The 21174-nt window shown below is 41.4% G+C and overlaps 1 long non-coding RNA gene across 1 annotated transcript; it reads left to right on the forward strand.

Moving 5' to 3' along the window:
• The first annotated feature begins 6064 nt into the window (after positions 1–6064).
• LOC138850392 (uncharacterized) lies at positions 6065–10260 on the forward strand. The gene is made up of 3 exons (XR_011390107.2): positions 6065–6402; positions 6911–7144; positions 9308–10260. It is a non-coding gene; the product is annotated as an uncharacterized LOC138850392 (long non-coding RNA).
• The last annotated feature ends 10914 nt before the right edge of the window (positions 10261–21174 follow it).

A 21174-nucleotide genomic window follows, 5' to 3' on the forward strand; every position in this document is an offset into this window, starting at 1 on the left:
TATATTTTTAGTTATTTTAGCCTATTATTCATAAAAGGCCCAGAAAACATACACCTGAGCATACCACATAACTGGAAAATGATGGAAATGGAATTTGGACTCATGTGGTCCATGCTCCAGAAAAGCACTGTCAATAGACACATACTGTGAGCACATGGGTAATCCTTTTTTTTTTTTTTTAAGGTTTATTTATTTATTTGGTAGAGTTACAGAGAGGAGAGGTAGAGAGAGAGAGAAAGAGAGAGGTGTCTTCCATCCACTGGTTCACTCCCCAGTTGACCGCAATGGCCAGAGCTATGCTAATCCGAAGCCAGGAGCCAGGAGTTTCTTCCAGGTCTCCCACATGCATGCAGGGGCCCAAGGACTTGGGCCACTTCTACTGCTTTCCCAGGCTATAGCAGAGAGCTGGATCAGAAGTGAAGCAGCTGGGCCTTGAACCAGCGTCCATATGGGATGCTGGCACGGCAACCAGCGGCTTTACCTGCTACGCCACAGTGTGGGCCCCACATGGGTAATCTTAAAATTTCTAGTTGCTACATCTAAAAATGTTAAAAGAAATTGAGTCATTTTAATAATGTGTTTAATGAAATTCAATATTTCCCAAATATCATTTCAACATGTAATCACCCAAAATATATTAATAAAATATTTTATATTTTCCATACTAAGTCTTTGAAATCAGGTGTATATTTTACATCTAATTTATGATAAATTTTAATCATAAATATTTATGTTTAGATTTCACAACATTTACAATTAAAAACTAATTTTGCATATTTAAGTTGTATCAATCACTTATTTTCCAATAAGTGAACTGAGTATGGGTTTTAAATTTTAAAATTAAATGCACATAAAATTCAGTCACTCAGCGGCACATTTAGAATGCTTGAGAGCAACCGTGTGTGACTCAAGGCTGCTGTTGTGGGTAGTGTGGCTTCGATTCCAGGCTTGTAACTCTGACTCCATATTACTTCAGAGGGCAGGGAGAAGCCCTCTTGTCACTGGCTCTGTGCCCATTTCTCCTTCCATCTTTTCTTAATGGACTTGCAGATCTTCTGACATTCAGTCTGAACTTTAAGATACCCCAATTTACATAGATCCTATCCCTTACATTGAAGAGAGGGGAAACATTATAAAACAAAAAGCGGGCCTTACCCTGTGGCAAAGTGGGTGGGGCCACTGCCTGCTGTGTTGGCATCCCATATAGGTATGAGTTTGAGTCCCAGCTGCTCCACTTCTGATCCAGCTCTCTGCTATGGCCTGGAAAAGCAGTAGAAGGTGGCCCAAGTCCTTGGGCCCTTGAACCAACATGGGAGACCCAGAGGAAGCTCTGGACTCCAGGCTTCAGACTGACCCAGCCGTGGCCATTTGGAGTGAACCAAGGATGGAAGATCTCTCTCTCTCTCTCTCTCCCTCTCTCTCTTCCTCTCTCTTTCTTTCTCCCCCTCTCTCTCTTCTTTTCCTCTGCCTCTCTGTAACTCTGCCTTTCAAATAAATAACAATCTTAAAAAAAGAAAAACAAACATGCATGTTTTTCCTGTAGCTCTGCTTAGTAGATACATTTGGGATGAAGTGGGGCTATGTAGAAAGATTCCTGAGGTGGGGAGCTTTGGAGAAGGTGGAACAGACTTACTGGCAGACCCTTCTGCTTATTGATATTCCAAAGTAGTTGGTGTCTATTTTTCAATTCCCTCACATTCGTCTTTTCTGGGATGGGAAAATTTGGGAGAGGGATATGATTTGTAAGAAATCAAAAGGAGAAAAATACATCTAGAATTTCCTGCTTCAGATTTGTTCTTGTGGAGACTATTGAAGTGAAAAAGGAGCAAGGAGTGAATTCTGTAAGGCTGCCAATAAGGGAAAGACCCAGGACAGAGTTGATCTCTTCTTGAATTCTTTGCAGTGGTAAGAATTTAAGGAAAAATACAAAAAATGGTGTGGTGGTGAGCATTTGTCCCACATATTTGTCCCATCCCAAACTTAAGATGCTGCTTGAGATGCCCACATTCTATGTTGGAGGGTCTGAGTCCAAGGCAGCAGATGATGGCTCAAATACCTGATTCATGTCACTCACATGGGATACCTGTATGGAAGATCTTTTTCTGTCTCTGCTTTTCAATGAATTAATTATTGTTTTTTATTTTTTTTTATTTATCTGAAAAGCAGAGTTATAGAGAGAGGTAGATCTTCCATTCTTCTGGTTCACTCCCCAAATGACCATAATGGCCAGAGCTGAGCCTATCTGAAACCAGGAGCCAGGAGTTTCCTCCAGGTCTCCCACATGGGTGCAGGGGCCCAAGGATTTGGGCCATCTTCTACTGCTTTCCCAGGCCATTAGCAGAGAGCTGGATCGGAAGAGGAGCAGCTGGGACTAGAACCGGCGCCCATGTGGGATGCCTGCGCTGCAGGCTGGGGATTAAACCCACTGTGCCACAGCTCTGGCCCCTAATTATTGTTTTAAAATAGAGAAAATTATTACTTTAGGTACCTTTTTCACATATACCAGGTCCAGAACCAAAAGTAATGAGTTGAGGACTATGGAAATCTTACTCCGTGTTCCCTTTCTCTAAGGCCTTCCTTGGTAAGTGTGAGAGAGGCGATGACCGTCTCCAATTGACAGAGAGTAGGTTTGCCATGATTAACCATCTTGAGATGAGCCCTGAACTTTTTATTGTTGGGAATCCATGCCAACACAGCAGACTGAGGAATAAGCATGAAAATTATGGAAACTATGAGTATGGTGATGTTGAATTAGGCAGGCATATAAGTTAAAATCGACTAGGTTTGTGAGCTGGAAGACCATGCCTTCACCACTCCCCTGTGTGACCTCACAACCTACCTGATACCTTGTCATGTCCCTGTGTGACCTCATGTCCCTACCTGGCCACACCTGGGTGCCCACCAGCCAATCATGTTAATTAACCACTCCCCTTTGGAAGTAGGTTGAAAGCCTGGGACATGGTGTGTCCGCCCTTCTAGTCTTCCCTGGCCTCTTGCCAGGAGGGGGCTTGCTGTAGCCCTGCGCCTCCAGGGTATGTGGCCTTTGGGCCATCTGCCCTAGGCTTCCTGGCCTAGATGCTCCTCCACGTGGCTGGTTCCTGGTGCTCAGTATGAACCCAGATTTACCTCTCTCTTATATAAAGCTCTCGCTCTCCTATGATTTCTCTCACTGAATAAAAGCTTAAAATGTACCATGCTGCCTCATTTATCTATGCCAGTATTTAGAATTCTTCTCTAAATATTAGGCAAGAACCCTCTTGGGCTTATTAATATTTGGAATTTATTAATAAGCATATGGTGATATTGTATGGCACCCCAAATTCTGGTAGCATATGTGGCACCCCAGATGGCACTTCTGGGGAACTTTAAAGGTCCACATTTTTTGGATAGATTTTAGGGGGTCATCTCTGATTTCAATGTCGTCTGGCTTTTCTGAGATGGAAACCAGACACATGGCTTGCTCTTTCTGAGTGCAGATGAGACAGCCCAGGACAGCTGAACACAATTTGGTCTTGGGGAGAGCATGTCTGGAAGCCAGCTGGAGACGGGTCTCATGGCAGTGATCCCATCCATGTGCAGGGCCCTTCAGAGTCTACATGGGTTTTTGCTTCGGTTTTCTCACGTGCACTTTTCCAGGAGGAACTGTGATACACTGAGTAGTGTTATAGATGAAGACATTGAAATTCACAGGGGTTACGGGGCACATTTAGGGTCCTGGAGCCTGGCAGCCACAGTGTCAAGAACCAGGTCTTTGATTTCAGGCCCCTCTCCACTAATTCATGCTTTCTTCTATGGTAAAATGGATGACAAAGAACCTTAAGCATTATGTGCTAAGCATGACAATGAATATCAGGAAAACAAGGATAAACAAAACATTGCTCTTTAAGAAAAGAACAAATGGTTTTACAGGGGAGCCATTAAAATAGATTCCACTAGAGAGAAGCAGCGGTGTCACAGAGACTGGCTGAGCTTCATTAACAGGCGCAGTCACGTGGGAGGATCTGCAGGGCAGTGGGAGGAGCCCCGACTGTGCAAGGGAGAGGAAGGGCAGTATTTGCTTCTGTAAAGCATTGTGACTTTTGCCAGTTCTGTCAGTTGACTTTTTTTTTTTTTAGATTTATTTATTTATTTGAAAGTCAGAGTTACACAGAGAGAGGAGAGGCAGAGAGAGAGAGAGAGAGAGGGAGAGGTCTTCCATCTGATGGTTCACTCCCCAGATGGCTGCCACAGCCAGAGCTGTGCTGATCCGAAGCCAGGAACCAGGAGCTTCTTCTGGGTTTCCCACGCAGGTGCAGGGATCCAAGGACTTGGGCCATTTTCTACTTCTATTTATGCTTTCCTGGGCTGAGAGCAGCTGGGTCTCGAACCGGCGCCCATATGGGATGCTGGAGCTTCAGGCCAGGCCGTTAACCCACTGCGCCACAGCGCCGGCCCTGTCAGTTGACTTTTTAACCTGTTGTTGAGGTGTGCAGACCGTGACGCCCTGGCTGAAACACAGGGGATTCCTGTGGTGGAAGCTGAAATGAGCGGGTAAACCTGGGAGTAAGAGCTGTGTTGTGCTCTCATGTTTTTATGTCCGAAGAAGGCAATTATTAGCCCAGTGATGGGAACACTGGGGAGGATATTATTCAGGGCCAGGGGATTTCCTTGATGATTCCTAAACTCAGCCTCCTTTGCACCAGCCTGGTCTTGATACCAGGGGCAAGGGCAGCCTGAGGCTGAGATTAAGGGGTCCTCAGCCTTCTTGGGAACATGGGAGGATCACAGAGCTGGAGGAAGCCACCAAACCAGAGGACTCAGTGTGGCATAATGCAGTCAGCAAATCCGCATACTTAGTAGACTGAGCAGGCACTAGCCCATCAGGTGGGTGTGGCTATGCTACTTCTCTTGAGTCAAGCAGGTGGCTTGAGACAGAAGCGTGGCTCCCAGCATCAGGCACAGAGAGGAATACAAAGCAGGCTTGTGACGACCAGTGGAGCCTGTCAGGGTCTCACTGCCCCGCTGCTTTCACCTACCTTGCCTTCCCTGGGACTTCACCTTGTCCACTCTGCACTATATCCTATGGCCAGCCCCAGGAATCATTTTTCTCTGAATAATAAAATGTGAGTATTTTGCTCTGTATTCTATGAATCTCTATCCTTTCAGTTCTGTCACCCCAATGTCTCTTCCTTTTTTTTTTTTTTAAAGATTTATTTGGTGTGTTGTACTGTGAGAATTAATGGTAAATCTACTACTCAAACAGTGCTCTATACTTTGTGTGTCTGTGTGGGTGCAGTCTGTTGAAATATTTACTTAGTATATACTAAGTTGATCTTCTGTATATAAAAATAATTGAAAATGAATCATGATGAAGAATGGGGTGGGAGAGGGAGTGGGAGATGGGATGGTTGCGGGTGGGAGGGAGGTTATGGGGGGAAAAGCTGCTACAATTCAAAAGTTGTACTTTGGAAATTTATATTTATTAAATACAAGTTGAGAGAGGGAGAGACAGAGACAGAGAGAGAGAGAGATCGTCCATCTGTTGGTTCACTCCCAGATGGCCACAATGACCAGGGCTGGGCCAAGCTGAAACCAGGAGCCAGGAGCTTCATCTAAGTCTCCCATGTAGGTGGCAGGGTCCCAAGGACTTGGGCCATTTTCCACTGCCTTTCCCAGGCCATTAGCAGGGAGCTGGATTGGAAATAAAGCAGCTGGGGCTTGAGCGGGTGCCCGTGTGGGATGCCAGAGTTGCAGGCAGCAGCTTTACCCACTATGCCATAATGCTGGCCCCCAGCTATTGAACATTTTAAGTGTGGCTAATGTGGCTGAGGAAACAATTTATTACTTTTATAATAAATTTCAAGTTTAAACAGCCACATATGGCTAGTGGCAATTGTGAGTTTGGGAGGGCACACACTGGTAAGGGTGGTAACTTTCCTGCCGTTTCTCAGGACAAGCACTGTGCATGGCATATGAGAGGTATCTGATACAAAGAGAGCCGGGGGGTGGGCATTTGGTCTAGTAGTTAAAATGCCAGTTAAAATGCTTTCACCCTATATTGGAGTACTGAAGTTTGATATTTGGCTCTGGCTCCTGACTACAGCATCCTGCTAATGCCCACCCTGGGGGGCACCAGGTGATGGCTCAAGTAATTGCATTCCTGTCACCCAAATGGGAAACCTAGATTGAGTTCTCAGTTCCCAGTTTAGTCACCAGCCAGGGGCCATTACAGTCATTTGGGGAGTAAACCAGTGGATTAGAGGCCCCTTTCTGATATCTGTCTCTGTTCTCTACTTCTCAATCAGGAAAGAAAAGCAAGAAGAACAAAGAAAGAAGAGAAAGGAAAGAAAGAAAGAAAAATGGGTGGAACTGGAGGACATCATGTTAAGTGAAATAAGCCAGACACAGAGACACATGTTACATGTATGTGGATGTTAGAGATATAAAACATATGTCGGAGATAAAAAAAAAAAAAACAAAACAAAAAACTCAATCTGAACACAGAATGGTGATTGCTAGAATCTGGGAGGAGTGGGAGGGATGGAGGGAGTTTGGATTAAAAAAAAAGGAAACCTGAATGTGATTCAGTAGTTGTGACAAGGATATCTTACTAATATTAGGTGTTACTAAAAAAATGAAATTTTTAAAAAGTCAAGCTTGTATAGATTGTCCCTCAGAGGTTGATCTTTTCTGTGGTGCAATGAATGTTGAATGTGTGAAAATTCTGTTTTCAAAAGGATTTGGTTACAATGCTGATGAGTTTAAGAGATTTAAATGACTATTACTGGGTGTATGAAACGCCTTCAGGGTGAGCTAGCAAGAACTGATGGGCTTAGGATAACTGAATTCTTGATAGAAATTGCTTATTCTACTTCGACTCTGAACTGTACCAGGGAGACATTTCAAGTGTATTTTCATAAATTGTCTGCAGATCTACAAAGTGAAGAAAATGAAGGAGCTCCGTCCTGGGAATGAAATCCTTCCGCAGAATGGAGCGGTGTCTCCGCCTTTGCGGCTGAGTGGCTGCGGGGCTGTGATTCTGGAGTTAGAGTTGATTTGCCAGTCAAGTGCTGTGAGCTAACGTTTATTCCCTGCGCTACGTGACAAGCACTAACCATGTGCCTTGTAGGTATGAACTTGAGCGATCCTCCCACAAGTTTACAGGGTAGGTACTGTCATTATCTCCGTTTGACAGATTAGGACACTGAAATACAAAAGGATAAAGACAGGCCTCGGGTTACGCAGTTCATAGAGAAACACGTCTTTGAACCCAGGCACGCTGCCTCCACAGTGCATTCTCACCGACTTGTCTGTTGCACTTCCCTGGTGCGGTTTCTCTGTAACTCTAAGGGGCTTTGCGGTGGCTGTGAAATTGCTTCTGTGTGAAGTGTTTCCTGGAGGCAGAGGTTTTGGGGTGCAGGCTGGAAAGTGAGAGGACATACCTAGGGGATGGAAGCTTCTGTTAAGTATGAGGAAATATTTCTTACCTCATTTGGTCATTAAAATTACATACGATGTGCATGTGAAAGATTTATGAGATACAAAGGGCTTCCTCCTGAACAGGGGTGGCTGCCTGGGAATTGAGTGTATTGGCTCAGTGACCACTAAGGGATGTCAGGTGTCAGACACCACACAGGCACAGCACTTGGGGGACGTGCCTGAGTGGGGGAGAATTCTGGTTGTCCATCTCTTACAGTTCAAGGTTAACCTCTTTCAAGGAGAAAGAGAAGCTTGGGCGCTTCCTGTTTCCTTTGACTGAATTGTCTTCCATACAATCCCAAATTTTTTGTACTCTGGAGTTTTTTAAATCCCAGAGCAACCCAAATGCCTAGGAAATCACCCAGATTACTAGCAGGTCAGACTTAAAGATGAAGGTAGTTTTATGTTTCTGTTTTTTAAGCAAAGGATAATTCAGCCTTTGCAAAGCTTCCAGCCTTCTGCCTCACAGAAATGAATGTTAGCCCCAACCCTTGAAGCAGCCCAGATTATGTGTCTGCTCTCATGATCACTGGACAGTTAGCCCTCATTCTTCTTGGCTGGCTCAACTCTGACTCTGTATTGAGTAAACACGGCATGTTGGCCTGAGAACACGTTCTGCTGTTCTGGCTGTGACCAGACACCAAGGAAAACCTGGTAGGGCCATGTTCAGGGGCAGCCTTAGGAAGGAATAACTTTACTATGCATCTTGAAGCTAGAAAAGCATAAGGTGGAAAACAGCATCAAAATCCATAAAAATGTAGAAGTGGAAACAAATAGAGATTCGATTATTAAATTCCAAGTTTCCAAGTTATTATTCCTCTGGTGTCTATGAGGCAACCGCCATTCATTAACCTCAGACAACGGGCTAGCCATTGTCCCAGGCAGTGTTCACAGGTCATCTTGTTTCTCTTCACAACATTCCTGCAAGGTAATCATCACATCTTTGTTTTACAGACAATTAGAGAAAGGCTAAGTGATATGCCCAATGCCAAATGGAAAGTAAATGGAAGAACTCATATCTAAGATCTCTATTACTCTTTCAAATATGCCAACTTGCCTCTCTTGAGGTATAAATGAGAAGGCTGGATCAACTAATTTAAGGAGGATCTTTTCAGCTTGTAGAGTGTTGTGGGTTGACAGCATTCAGCACTATACGTTCTAAGGGAAACTTAGGTTGTATCTAGAACAAGTAGCTGGTAACAGGGGCCTCCTAGAGCGCAGTCCTAATCTACTAAAACAACTTACAATAACACAGATGATTTTATTAAAGTAGACATGTGTGATGGATGCTTCAAATTTTATTGAGTTTTAATATATGAGATCCAGTTCCATACTCTATGGTTTCTTTTCAGTTTGGTCTCCTCCTCTTACCATAATAGGCCTGACCTGAAAATGGGCATCTATATCCGTTGGTATAATGCATCGAACGGAGACTTAGATGCTTTTGTTTTCAGTGTTCTTACCTCCTTCTCGGGGCATTTTTGATAGTATACAGTGTACAGTATTGCCAATTATGTGATTAAAGTTTTAAAGGTTCCAGCCATTACAGGTTTCCTGGCATCCATTATATTTTAAGGATACTTTTTTTCCACTTCAAGGTGAATGTGGTACCTTTAAGATATCAAATTACATAAACTTTCTATATTAGGCGGAATAAACCAGGTGCCTTTCAACTTAGGCCACAAAGGCAAAAGACAAAAAACAAAACCAAAAATTTTACAGAACATAGTACAGCATATTCTAGAGCACTTAGTGGGGGCAGGAGAGGTGTCAAGTAACCAGGGGTGCTGCAGCCCCGCATGGCATAGGCAGAGCCTGAGTCATCTAACCCTGCCTCTCTTTTTTTCAGGACAGGCTAAGAATTCACAGCTCGGATGCATTTCCACGTAGTGGCTCAAACAAGCAACCAATCCAGCTGATTGGAGCAGACACTTCAGCAAAAGCTATTCTCTATGCTGATTTTTTTTTCTGCCCTGGGGAAATTATTGAATTGCTTTACAAATCCTTTAGGAGAGGGGGGCAGATTCAAGAGTTTCCCATGTTCTTCCTTTTGATTTAGATTAGCTAAATGAATTGTGGTATATGATAGAACATGTATAATGAAAATAACTACTCTTTCCATAATTATATAATTATATTAGCTCATAGAGAAGAAAATTATCTGCTTGTCTCTCTGGATGAGGAGACTGCTTTTTTTTTTTTTTTTTTTAATTATCCCTGCTTTAGTTTGGCTACATTTTCTGATTTTTTTCTCTGTAATGGTTTAAATATTTTACAAAAACAAAAACAAAGGAAGCTTAATGAAATGAATTATGATACCTTTAATATTTAGTTGTTTTTGCTAGCATAAAAATTGTGGCTGAAAATCAGCTAGACATACAAAATGAAAGGGTAAGATAATAGCCTCAATTTTGGAAAACCAATTTTAAAACTGTAAACCATCATACATAGTTGCAAGAGAGTTTCAAGGTGTGCCAGGTTACCAATACCTTAAAAAAAAAGAGAGAGAGAGAACATCTGATTTCTTAAAACTGTTAATACTGCATAAATATACAAATAATATTTATAAGCACATATGTAAGGTGCAAAGGTTTAACACCAAAACAAACAGCCATGTGCAAGCCACCCAGAATGTTATTGTGACTTCTGCAGGTCTTGTGTGCCTTCCAGTCCCATTCTCTTCTTGTTTTTCTGATGTTACTACTGGATTTTATCTATTGGCAACCCTTTGCTTTACTTTAAAGTTTTGTGTCAACAAACAACACATTATCTAATTTTATACATTTTTCTATTTTAAATAAACTTCATCATATTATACATATTTTGCAATTGCTGAGATTCATGTTACTGATGAAATGAGCTCATTTTCACAGCTGTGTAAGTTTTTCTTAATTTTTTTAATATTTATTTATTTATTTGAAAGTCAGAGTTACATAGAGAGAGGAGAGGCAGAGAGAGAGAGGTCTTCCATCTGATGGTTCACTCCCCAGATGGCCGCAATGGCCGGAGCTACCCAGATCTGAAGCCAGAAGCCAGGAGCTTCTTCCAGGTCTCCCAAATGGGTGCAGGGGCTCAAGGACTTGGGCCATCTTCTGCTGCTTTCCCAGGCCATAGCAGAGAGCTGGATTGGAAGAGGAGCAGCCTGGACTAGAACTGGTACCCGTATGGGATGTCAGTGCTTCAGGCCAGGGCATTAGCCTGCTGCACCACAGTGCCAGCCCCTAACGGTTTATTTAATTAGTTATTTGTTTGAAAATCAGAAGAGAGTCCAAGATGGTGGATTAGGGAATAGCATATACTGCACTAAGCCAGGGATAAACAGTAAAAAAAAAAATGTGGGGACCGATGTTGTTGCATAGTGGGTAAGGCCGCTGCCTGCAGTGCTGGCATCCCATATGAACGCAGGTTGGAGTCCCAGCTACTCCACTTTGATCTAGCTCTCTGGTACGACCTGGGTAGTTGGTGGAAGAGGACCGAAGCCCTAGGGCCCCTGCAACCATGTGGGAGATCTGGAAGAAGCTCCTGGATCCTGGCTTTGGATCAGTGCAGCTCTGGCTATTGGGCCATCTGGGGAGTGAACCAGCAGATGGAACACCTCTCTTACTCTCTCTGCCTCTGGCTCTCTATAACTCTGCCTTTCAAATAGTAAATAAGTAAATCTTAAGGCAAACAAACAAACAAAAAAAGGTGTAGGCAATGGACGCTCAGGGGATAATTGGAGAGAAAACCGCGCTGGAAATCCTATAAAAGGAAGAGGAGCACTGTGGACCTGTGCAGAGAATACGACTACACATCCAGAACACAAAGGGAAGCACTATTGCAGCAGTCAAGAGCCAGAGTGGGTGGCCACTTGGAAACGGAGGTGAGACTGGACTGCAGCAATCCATGGTGATACAGCCAGTGGGAGAGAGTGGCCTGAGTCTGGACTGGAGCCCTGGGGGTTAGCCATCGTTAGCAGTTGCCTGTAGACCCAGTGAATGTAGAGGGGGTACGTTTATCTCACCCCAACTTTCCTACAACAGTGCCCACCATTTTGGGTTTGGGTGGAAGATTTTGTGCACATGTATAGCAACTGGCTGAAATAGGACACCGTCTTCTTGGCAGTACTGGTGGCAGTGGTGGGGAGAGAGCAACATTTGGCAATGGCTCTTGTGCAGACGTGTGATCCAGAGATTCTAGTGGAGGGAACAATGTGCAGTTCCTACTGACTTAGAGCCTGGCTGGGAGGTGGCTGGACAACCATATAGGATGGTGAGGTGCCTGCAGCTTCCTAGGATCAAGATGCCTACATGGAGCTGTCTTAGGGACATCTGCAACTCTGCTGACTGGACAGGATGGTAAGGCAGAGAGAAACATTTGCACCAAGTGACTGTGGAAGCCTTGTGTGCTGAGACCGTGGGGACTTGGTTGTCACATGAGAAGGTGCGGGGTGTAGTTGGGTCTCTGGGAAATCACTGGGAAGGGCTCCAGATACTCAGAGCTCCTTGGTGACCTAGAGCAGATCATTGCAGAAGGAATTCTACTAACAGTGAGGACTGCTCATGTCTTTTGTGCGGTTCATATGGTGGCGTGGAACACTGGGGGCTAACACCTAGGCATTGAGATCTACCATGCCTAACTTGGGTGTTACCTTCATATTTACCCTACCTTGGAGCACTGACCAGAGTTCCCTGTCCACACCCACCCCACCCCTCTTGGTATTCACTGAAAGTGCAGATATTCCGCTAAGTCATAGATGCATAGTTCAAAGATAAAAGATGTCAGAGGAAAAAAAATCAACTCCACAAATGCTTAAAATAAACGCAGGAATTCAAGAAACAAGAATAAAGAAGACATGATGACCCCCTCAAACAAACACAGCAACATTTCAATATTAGAATGCAAAGAAAAGAGATTGAGGAAATTCCAGAAAAAAAATTAAAAAAATTAATCATAGAATTATTCAAAAGCAATCAAAAGCAAATCCACAAACTATAGAAAACCATACATGGGGCTGGTGCTGTGGCATAGCAGGCAAAGCTGCCACCTGCAGTGCTGGCATCCCATATGGGCACTGGTTCAAATCTCTGTTACTCCACTTCTGATCCAGCTCTTAGTTATGGACTGAGAAAGCAGTAGAAGATGGCCCAAGTCCTTGGGCCCCTGCACCCATGTGTGAGACCTGGAGGAAGCTCCTGGCTCCTGGCTCAGATCAGCCCAGCTCCAGACATTGTGGCCATTTTGGGAGTGAACTAGAGGATGGAAGACCTCTCTCTCTCTCTCTCTCTCTCTCTCTCTCTCTCTTTCTCTTACTCTCTACCTCTGCCTCTCCATAACTCTAAAAATAAATATTAAAAAAAAGAAAACCATGCATGATATGAATAAATTTTTTCCCATAAAATTGAAATTTTAAAAAATAAAAATGAAATATTAGAAATGAAGAATTCAATAGATAAAGTAAAAACTGTGGAGGAAAGCCTTCAGTCTAACACTCTCCCAACTGAGCTATTTCAGCAAGCAAGGAGGAAAGCCTTAACTGCAGACTTGGCAAATCAGAAGAAAGAATATCTAAACTAGAGGACAAAATTTTAGAAATCTTACAGTTAGAGCAAAAAAAATATAGAAAATAGAAAACTTTAAAAGTGTAGGAGATTTATGGGATACTATCAAACAACTCAACATGCAGGTCCACAGGTCTTATGAGTTCTTGAAGGCATGGAAAGAGAGAATGCACTACAAGGCCTATTTAGTGAAATAATTGCAGAAAATTTGGAGAAAGAAAGGGATGTTCAAGTAGACGGAGCACATAGAACTCCTAACAGAAATGACTGGAAAAGATATTCATGACATGCTGTAGCCAAACTTTCCACAGTAAAGCATAAAGAAAAGATTTTAAAATGTGCATGAGAGAAATGCCAGATTACTTTCAGAGGTTCTCCAATTAGATTCACAGCTGACTTATCAGAAATCCTGCAGAAGGGAATGCCGAGATATAGTTCAACTCTTAAAATAAAAACTGTCAAGCAGAATACTGTACCCTGCAAAGCTCTCATTTATGAATGAAGGTGAAATAAAGAACTTCCAAAACAAAAAGAAATTTAAAGAATTTGTCTCAACTTGTCCAGCCTTATGAAAGATGCTTAAGGATGTGCTACACTTAGAAACACAGAAACATGGTCATCACTATGAAACAATGTGAAGGCAGAAAATCCCCCAAGAGAAGTACAAAAGAAATACAAAGTGAACAATAGGAATATTTATGGAAAAATGGCAGGGCCAAGTCATTACTTACCAATAGTAACCTTGGGGTGTAAATGGCTTCAATTCTCCAGTTAAAAGATACAGACTGGCTGAATGTATTATAGACACATCTATTTGTTACCTACAAGAAACACATCTTGCCAACAAAGATACATGCAGACCAATAGTGAAAGGATGGAAAAAGATATTCCATGCTAACAGAAACCAAAACGGGCAGGTGTTGCCATCCTAATATCAGATAAAATAGACTAACTCAAAAACTGTTAAAAGAGATGAAGAAGGGCACTATGTAAAGATTAAAAGATCCATCAACAGGAAGATGTGACTATAATAAATGTATTTACATTCAATTACAGGGTACTTGGCTATCTAAAATAAATGTTAATGGATCTTAAAGGAGACATAGACTCCAATACAATAATAATGGAGGATTTCAACACCTTGCTTTCATCAATGGACAGATCAGCTAGACAGAATATCACAAACAGCAGAGTTAATTGACATTATGCATCCATTGGACCTTACTGATATCTACAGAACTTTTCACCTCACAGTTGCAGAGTAAACATTCTTCTCATCAGTGCATGGAATGTTCTCTAGCATAGATCAAATGCTATGTCATAATTCAAATTTCAGAGAATTCAAAAAATTTGAAATCATAACATGTATCTTCTCTTACCACAATGGAATGAAGCGGGAAATCAACAACTCAAGACTCTCTAGATCATAGGCGAATACATGGAGACTGAACAACATGTTCTTGAATGAACACTGGTCATAGAAGAAATCAAAAGAGAAATACAAAAAATTCTGGAAACAAATGAAGATGATAATACAACATAGCAAAACATATGGGATATAACAAGAGCAGTGTTAGGACGGAAGTGTATAGCAATTGGTGACTGCATGAAGAAATTGGAAAGGCATCAATTAAATGGCTATCAATGCATCTCAAAGTCCTAGAAAAACAGCAACAAACCAAACCCCAAATTAGTAGGATGAAAGAAATAATTAAAATCAGAGAAGAATTAAAATTGAAACAAAAATTAGAAAAGATGAACAAAGAGCTCATTTTTTGAAAAAATAAACAAAATTGATACACCATTTGCACAACTAACCATAAAAAAGAGGGCAAAGATCCAAATCAATAAAATCAGAAATGAAAAAAGAAATGTAAGAACTGACACCACAGAAATAAAAAATCATTAAAAATTACTACAAAGAGCTGTATGGAAACAAATTGGGAAACCTAGAAGAAACGGACAGATTCCTAGACACATACAATTTACCCAAATTGAATCACTAACACATAGAAAAACTAGACATACCAATAACCAAGATGGAAATTGATTAAATAATAAAGACCATCCCAACAAAGAAAAGACCAGGACTGAATGGCTTCACTGCTGAATTCTGCCAGACATTTAAAGAATTAACTCCAATTCTTCTCAAACTATTCAAAACAATTTAAATGGAGGGACTCTTCCTTATTTGAAGCCTGCATTACCTTAATTCCTAAGCCAGAAACAGATACAACAGAGAAAGAGAACTACAGACCAATATCCCTGATGAACATACATGCAAAAATCCTCAATAAAATATTAACTAATCAAATCCAACAACACATCAGAAAAATCATCCACCCAGACCAAGTGGGATTTATCCCTGATATGCAGGGATGGTTCAATGTTTGCAAATCAATCAATGTGATACACCACATTAAAAGACTGCAGAAGAAAAGCCATATGGTTATCTCAATAGATGCAGAGAAAGCATTTGATAAAATACAACATCCTTTCATGTTGAAAACCTTGAGGAAATTGTGTATAGAAAGAACATCAACACAATCAAGGCAATATACAATAAAACCATGGTCAATATCCTATTGAATGGGGAAAAGCTGGAAGCATTCCCCCTAAGATCCAGAAGCAGGTAAGTGTGCCCACTCTCACCATTGTTATTTAATATAGTCCTGGAAGTTTTATCCAGAGCCGTTATGCAAGAAAAAGAAATCAAAGGGAAACAAATTAGAAAGGAGGAAATCAAACAATTCCTGTTTGCAGATGACATGCTTCTTTATATAAGGAGTCCAAAAGACTTCATTGAGAGACAATTGAAACTCATGAAAGAGTTTTGTAAAGTGACAGGATATAAAATCAACACAGAAAAATCAATAGCCTTTGTATATACAGAAAATGTCATGACTGAGAAAAACTTCTAAGATTAGTCCCATTCACAATAGCTCCAAAAAGATTTCATACCTTGAAATAAATATAACTGAGGATATCAGAGTTCTTTACAATGAAAATTACAAAACACTAAGTAAAGAAATAGAAGAAGACATTAAAAAAATGGAAAAATAGGGGCTGGTGCTGAGCGCAGTATGTTAATTCTCTGCCTGCAGTGCCAGCATCCTGTATGGACACCAATATAATCCTGGCTGCTCCACTTTCAATCTAGCTCTCTACTATGGCCTGGGAAAGCAGTAGATGATGGCCCAAGCACTTGGGCCCCTGCACCAATGTGGGAGACCTGGAAAAAACTCCTGGCTCCTGGCCTCAGAGCAGCCCAGCCCTGGCTGATGCAGCCATTTGGGAAGTGAACTAGCGGTTGGAAAACCTTTCACTCTGTCTCTCCCTCTCACTGTCTGTAACTCTACCTCTCAAGTAAATAAATAAAGCCTTTTAAAAAAATGGAAAAATCTTCCATGTTCAAGGATTGGAAGAATCAACATCATCAAAATGTCCATACTACCAAAAGCAATTTACAGATTCAATGCAATCTCAATTAAAATACCAATGACATTCTTTATGGATCTAGAAAAAATGACACTAACATTCAAATGGAAACACAAGAGACCCCCAAAGCTAAAGCAATCTTAAACAACAAAAACAAAGCTGGAGGCATCACGATACCTGATTTCAAAACATACTACAGGGCAGTTATAATCAAAACAGCTTGGTACTAGCACAAAAACAGACTTGTAGAGCAGCGGAACAGGATAGAAACTCCAGCAATCTCTCCATGCATCTACAACCAATTTATCTTTGACAAAGGATCTATAATCAATCCTGGAGCAAGGACAGTGTCTTTATTTTTTTATTTTTTATTTATTTTTATTTTTTTTTATAAGGACAGTGTCTTTAAAAATGGTGCTAGGGAAACAAGATCTCCACATGCAGAAATATGAATCAGGACCCTACCTTACACTTAAGAATCCACTCAAAATGGATTAAAGACCTAAATCATCAAATTATTAGAGATTTTTTGGAAAACCCTGTGAGACATTGGGATAGGCAAAGAATTGTTGGAAAAGACCCCAGAAGCTCTGGAAATCAAAGTCAAAATTGACAAATGGGATACATCAAGCTGAGCAGCTTCTGCACTACAAAAGAAACGCTCAGCAAAGTTAAGAGGCTAAAAATTTCTCTGTGACTGGGAGAGTACTGTGTGATAAGATGTGTGTATCTTCAAAACAATAGGTGATTGATACACATTGTGTATCAAATAAGTTGTATCCCCTTATACTACCAGAGATGAATGTGGTTTTTCTTTGCTAATCTATAGCAAATATTGCATCCAGTTTTTCCCCAAGTACCTAAAACCTTTTTTCCATGTTGGCTCCTTGGCTTTCAGGAAATTCTCATTCCTTCTGATACTGTATGGCTGCAAAGGGGAAGTATTTTTTTTGCTAACCAAAAGTAGAATGGTATGTGGTTAAGATTTCCAGCTCTGGGCCGGCGCCGCTGCTCACTAGGCTAATCCTCTGCCTTGTGGCGCCGGCACTCCGGGTTCTAGTCCCGGTCGGGGTGCCGGATTCTGTCCTGGTTGCCCCTCTTCCAGGCCAGCTCTCTGCTGTGGCCAGGGAGTGCAGTGGAGGATGGCCCAGGTGCTTGGGCCCTGCACCCCGTGGGAGACCAGGATAAGTACCTGGCTCCTGCCATCGGATCAGCGCGGTTCGCCGGCTACGGCGCGCCGGCTGCGGCGGCCATTGGAGGGTGAACCAACGGCAAAGGAAGACCTGTCTCTCTCTCTCACTGTCCACTCTGCCTGTCAAAAAAAAAAAAAAAAAAAAAAAAAAAAAAAAAGATTTCCAGCTCTGGAAACAAGTTTCTTGGGATCAAGTACTGACTCCTCTATTTATATCTTTGTATCCACTGACAAGTTACCTATCTTCTTTACACCTTGGTTTCTGCATCTAAACATGGGTACAACAATGGTTCCTATCCTTACAGCTGTGGTAGTACTTTGAGAATACCAATACCCCTCTCCCCTCAGGTGAGGACACAGGGCTATGTCTCATCACCTCTTCTCATGTTTATCATGTTCTCCCCTTCCCAAGAGGTGAAGAACAATAGCCTGATGCAGTCTGAAAATGTGAGGCCAGGTGGAGAATGAGTGCCAATCTCTAATACATAATTATGGAGTGTGCTTTGGGGGTTTAACATGCCTAGGTAGGACTAAAATTATTATTTGCCACCACAGATTCCTACTGCATAGATAGTCATGAAATTTAGGTTACTTTGCCCATTCTTGGATGTATTATGTAGTAACAACTATTTTCAGATAATGCAATATGGTGAACCATTTTTTGTGTGTAATTTTGATGGTTAGTCTCTTAGTTTTGCATGTTCAGATGATAATTTTATATTTTAGTATAAAATTGTGCCAGGATAAATAACTTTATTTAAATCTAGGTTCATATTTTTATTTCAGGAAATAGAATTCCTAGGTTATAATTATTCTATTTTTTTCAAGCCCTTTCATTCACCATAAGATTACTGACCTAAGGATTTCATTTTAGTCATTTCTTAACTTGAGCATCAGAAACAATTCTATTTTTAGGGTATGTGCATCCTTGGACAATGCCTCCTTTGCTTCTGCTGTAGCTGCTGCATTGTGTAACTCCAGGAGATGCCATTTACTTTCCATTCTGTGTCCTGTGGGTCTTTGAGGCACCCTTCATGCAAGAATATTTTTATAGATAATATGAATTTAAATGTCCACCTACTAAAGAGGGCCTTTTCAACAGGAAGAGACAAAGGCACTTCTTTCACTTTAGTGATTATTGGCACTTGATGAACATGTGTGCACACGCACTCATATCCTTTGTTAGCACTTTCTTTACATTTCGGCATTTTCAGTGGCTCTTCAAAACAAAGTGCATCCAGAAGGGCAGACCTCAAAATGGTTGCCTTGACTCATCTTGAAAGGGACCCAACCAATGATAAACAAAGAAAAGACATGACCAGTGTGTCATTATGGACTGTCTCCACCCTGCAGTACTCAGTGGTCATGAAGCCATGCGTGAGGTTAAGGTATTAACCTGATTAAAGGAAAACATTTTCATCTTCCACACTTGCGAGACTAAGAATGGTTGAATATAGAAAATTTAACCTTTATTCCATCATTCTCTTTCCTAGCTATATTGTTACCTTATTTAATTTTAATTTGTTTAAACTAATTATTGGGGGGGGGGGAGGGAGAGAGAGAGAGAGAGAGAGAGCGAGCAAGCACTCTCATGTGCTGGTTCATCTGGTCATTTCCCAAATGCCTGCATTGGCTGAGGAGGAAGCCAGGATCCCTGAACTCAGTCCAGTTCTCTCACTGGATGGCAAGAACTCATTTCTTGAGCCATCACTGCTGCTTCACAGGTTATACATTAGCAAAAAGCTGAAGTCAGGAGTCAGACCTAGGTATCCAACCCAAGTGTTCTGATATGGGCTGTGGGATGTGGATACCTTAACTGACATCTTAGCTATTGGGCTAATGCCCACCCCTTCAGTAACTTTTAAAGTTATTTTAGTTAATTATATTTTATTTTTCAAGACCATATTTAAGAGAGTACTTCAAAAAATGGAAAATGGAAATAAAACCTAATTTTATTTTATTGTCAAAAAATTGTGAAGCCATGTTAAAGGATCTTTGAAAAAATAATAGAAAATACACAGTATGAAAAAGCTATGCATGGATTTCAAAATACTTTCACAATGAAATAAACTTATCTTTGAATTCTACTTTTCTCACAAGCTTTTTGATATACCTCTACATAGGCCAAGTTCTTTACGTTTAACGTTGAGATTGAGCTTCTCATTTAGCAGTGATTCATCTCTCTGACTTACAGGCTTTCTTTTTATTCTGATGTTCCCATTTTTAGAAGAGACTTTTTAGTTACTCAGGAGGGAGAATCCAAGGAGGAAATGTTGGTCCTGAAAGCAAGAGTGATTTGTGTTTGAGTCTTTGAGACGGAGACATTTCATGCTAATATGGTTAATTAGAGGGAATTTTTCCTCATGAAAGTTTTGACCACTTAAAAGAGAGCTGTACCCCAAGAGGAAAGTTACTGTCCCTATGGCTTCCCAGAGTCAATCATTCTTATGAACGTTTGAAGCTGACGCCAACGGAAAGATCTGGGTCTCTGTTCACCATATCAGAAGACTGGATGAACAGCTCAAGGTAAAAACAAAACAAACAACCTTCAAACACAACCTTGTAGGAAAGATAGTAAGAGTTTCCACTGTAAAGATTTAAGGTAAAGTTCTGGACTGAATTTGATGTGGCAGTTGGAAGCATCTGATTAAACTTCTTTATTTAGCAATAATGAAATAAAAATCCCCACCTAACTGGAGGGCAGGGGATTTAAGTGGTATGATGATGGTTGTGATGATGAGGTTTTGAAAGCTGAAGGGCCCATACCCTTATAGCTATGGCACAAGAAATGAGCTACTCAGAGACTTTTATTTTTCTTTCCTTTTTTTTTTAAAAAAATATTTATTTATTTATTTGAAAGGCAGAGTTACAGAGAGAGAGAGAAAGGGAGAGAGACAGAGAGGTCTTCCATCTGCTGGTTCACTTCTCAAATGGCTGCAAAGCCTGGAGCTGGGCTTGTTCGGAGCCAGTAGCCAGGAGCTTCTTTTGGGTCTCCCATGTGTGTGCAGGAGCCCAACTACTTGGCCCATCTTCTGCTGTTTTCCTTTGCATATTAGCAGGGAGCTGGATAGGAACTGGAGCAGTGAGGAATTGAACTGGCACCCATATGGGATGATGGCGTCGCAGGTGGAAGCTTTACCCATTATGCCAGAGCGTGGGCCCCTTAGAGACTTTTAGTTTCTATGTCATTTTTATATCCTGGCTTATTTCAGAACTTTATATAAAAATAATCTGTGGTATATATCTTTGCACTGTATCCCTGCATTGCAGTTTAAGTGGTAGTATCCCTCAGTATGACTGAAGGTAAGAGTTTAGCATTATCTTCGGTTGAGTTTCTAAGACCGACTCAGAGTTCCTGCAGGAGCTTTATTAGAGAATGGTCTTGGAAACTTTTTCTTAAAAAAAATTTGTTTTTAATTCATTTGATAGGAGGGAGGAGAGAGACACAGACAGAGAGACAGAGAGAGCACTCTTCTATCAACTAGTTCACTCCTCAAATGGCTGCAATAACTGGGGCTGCTCCAGGCTTCAGTCAGGATCCCAGAA

Source organism: Oryctolagus cuniculus, chromosome 7, assembly GCF_051225735.1.
Source record: "Oryctolagus cuniculus isolate XC-2025 breed Fujian yellow rabbit chromosome 7, ASM5122573v1, whole genome shotgun sequence".
In the NCBI taxonomy this organism is placed as follows: domain Eukaryota; kingdom Metazoa; phylum Chordata; class Mammalia; order Lagomorpha; family Leporidae; genus Oryctolagus; species Oryctolagus cuniculus.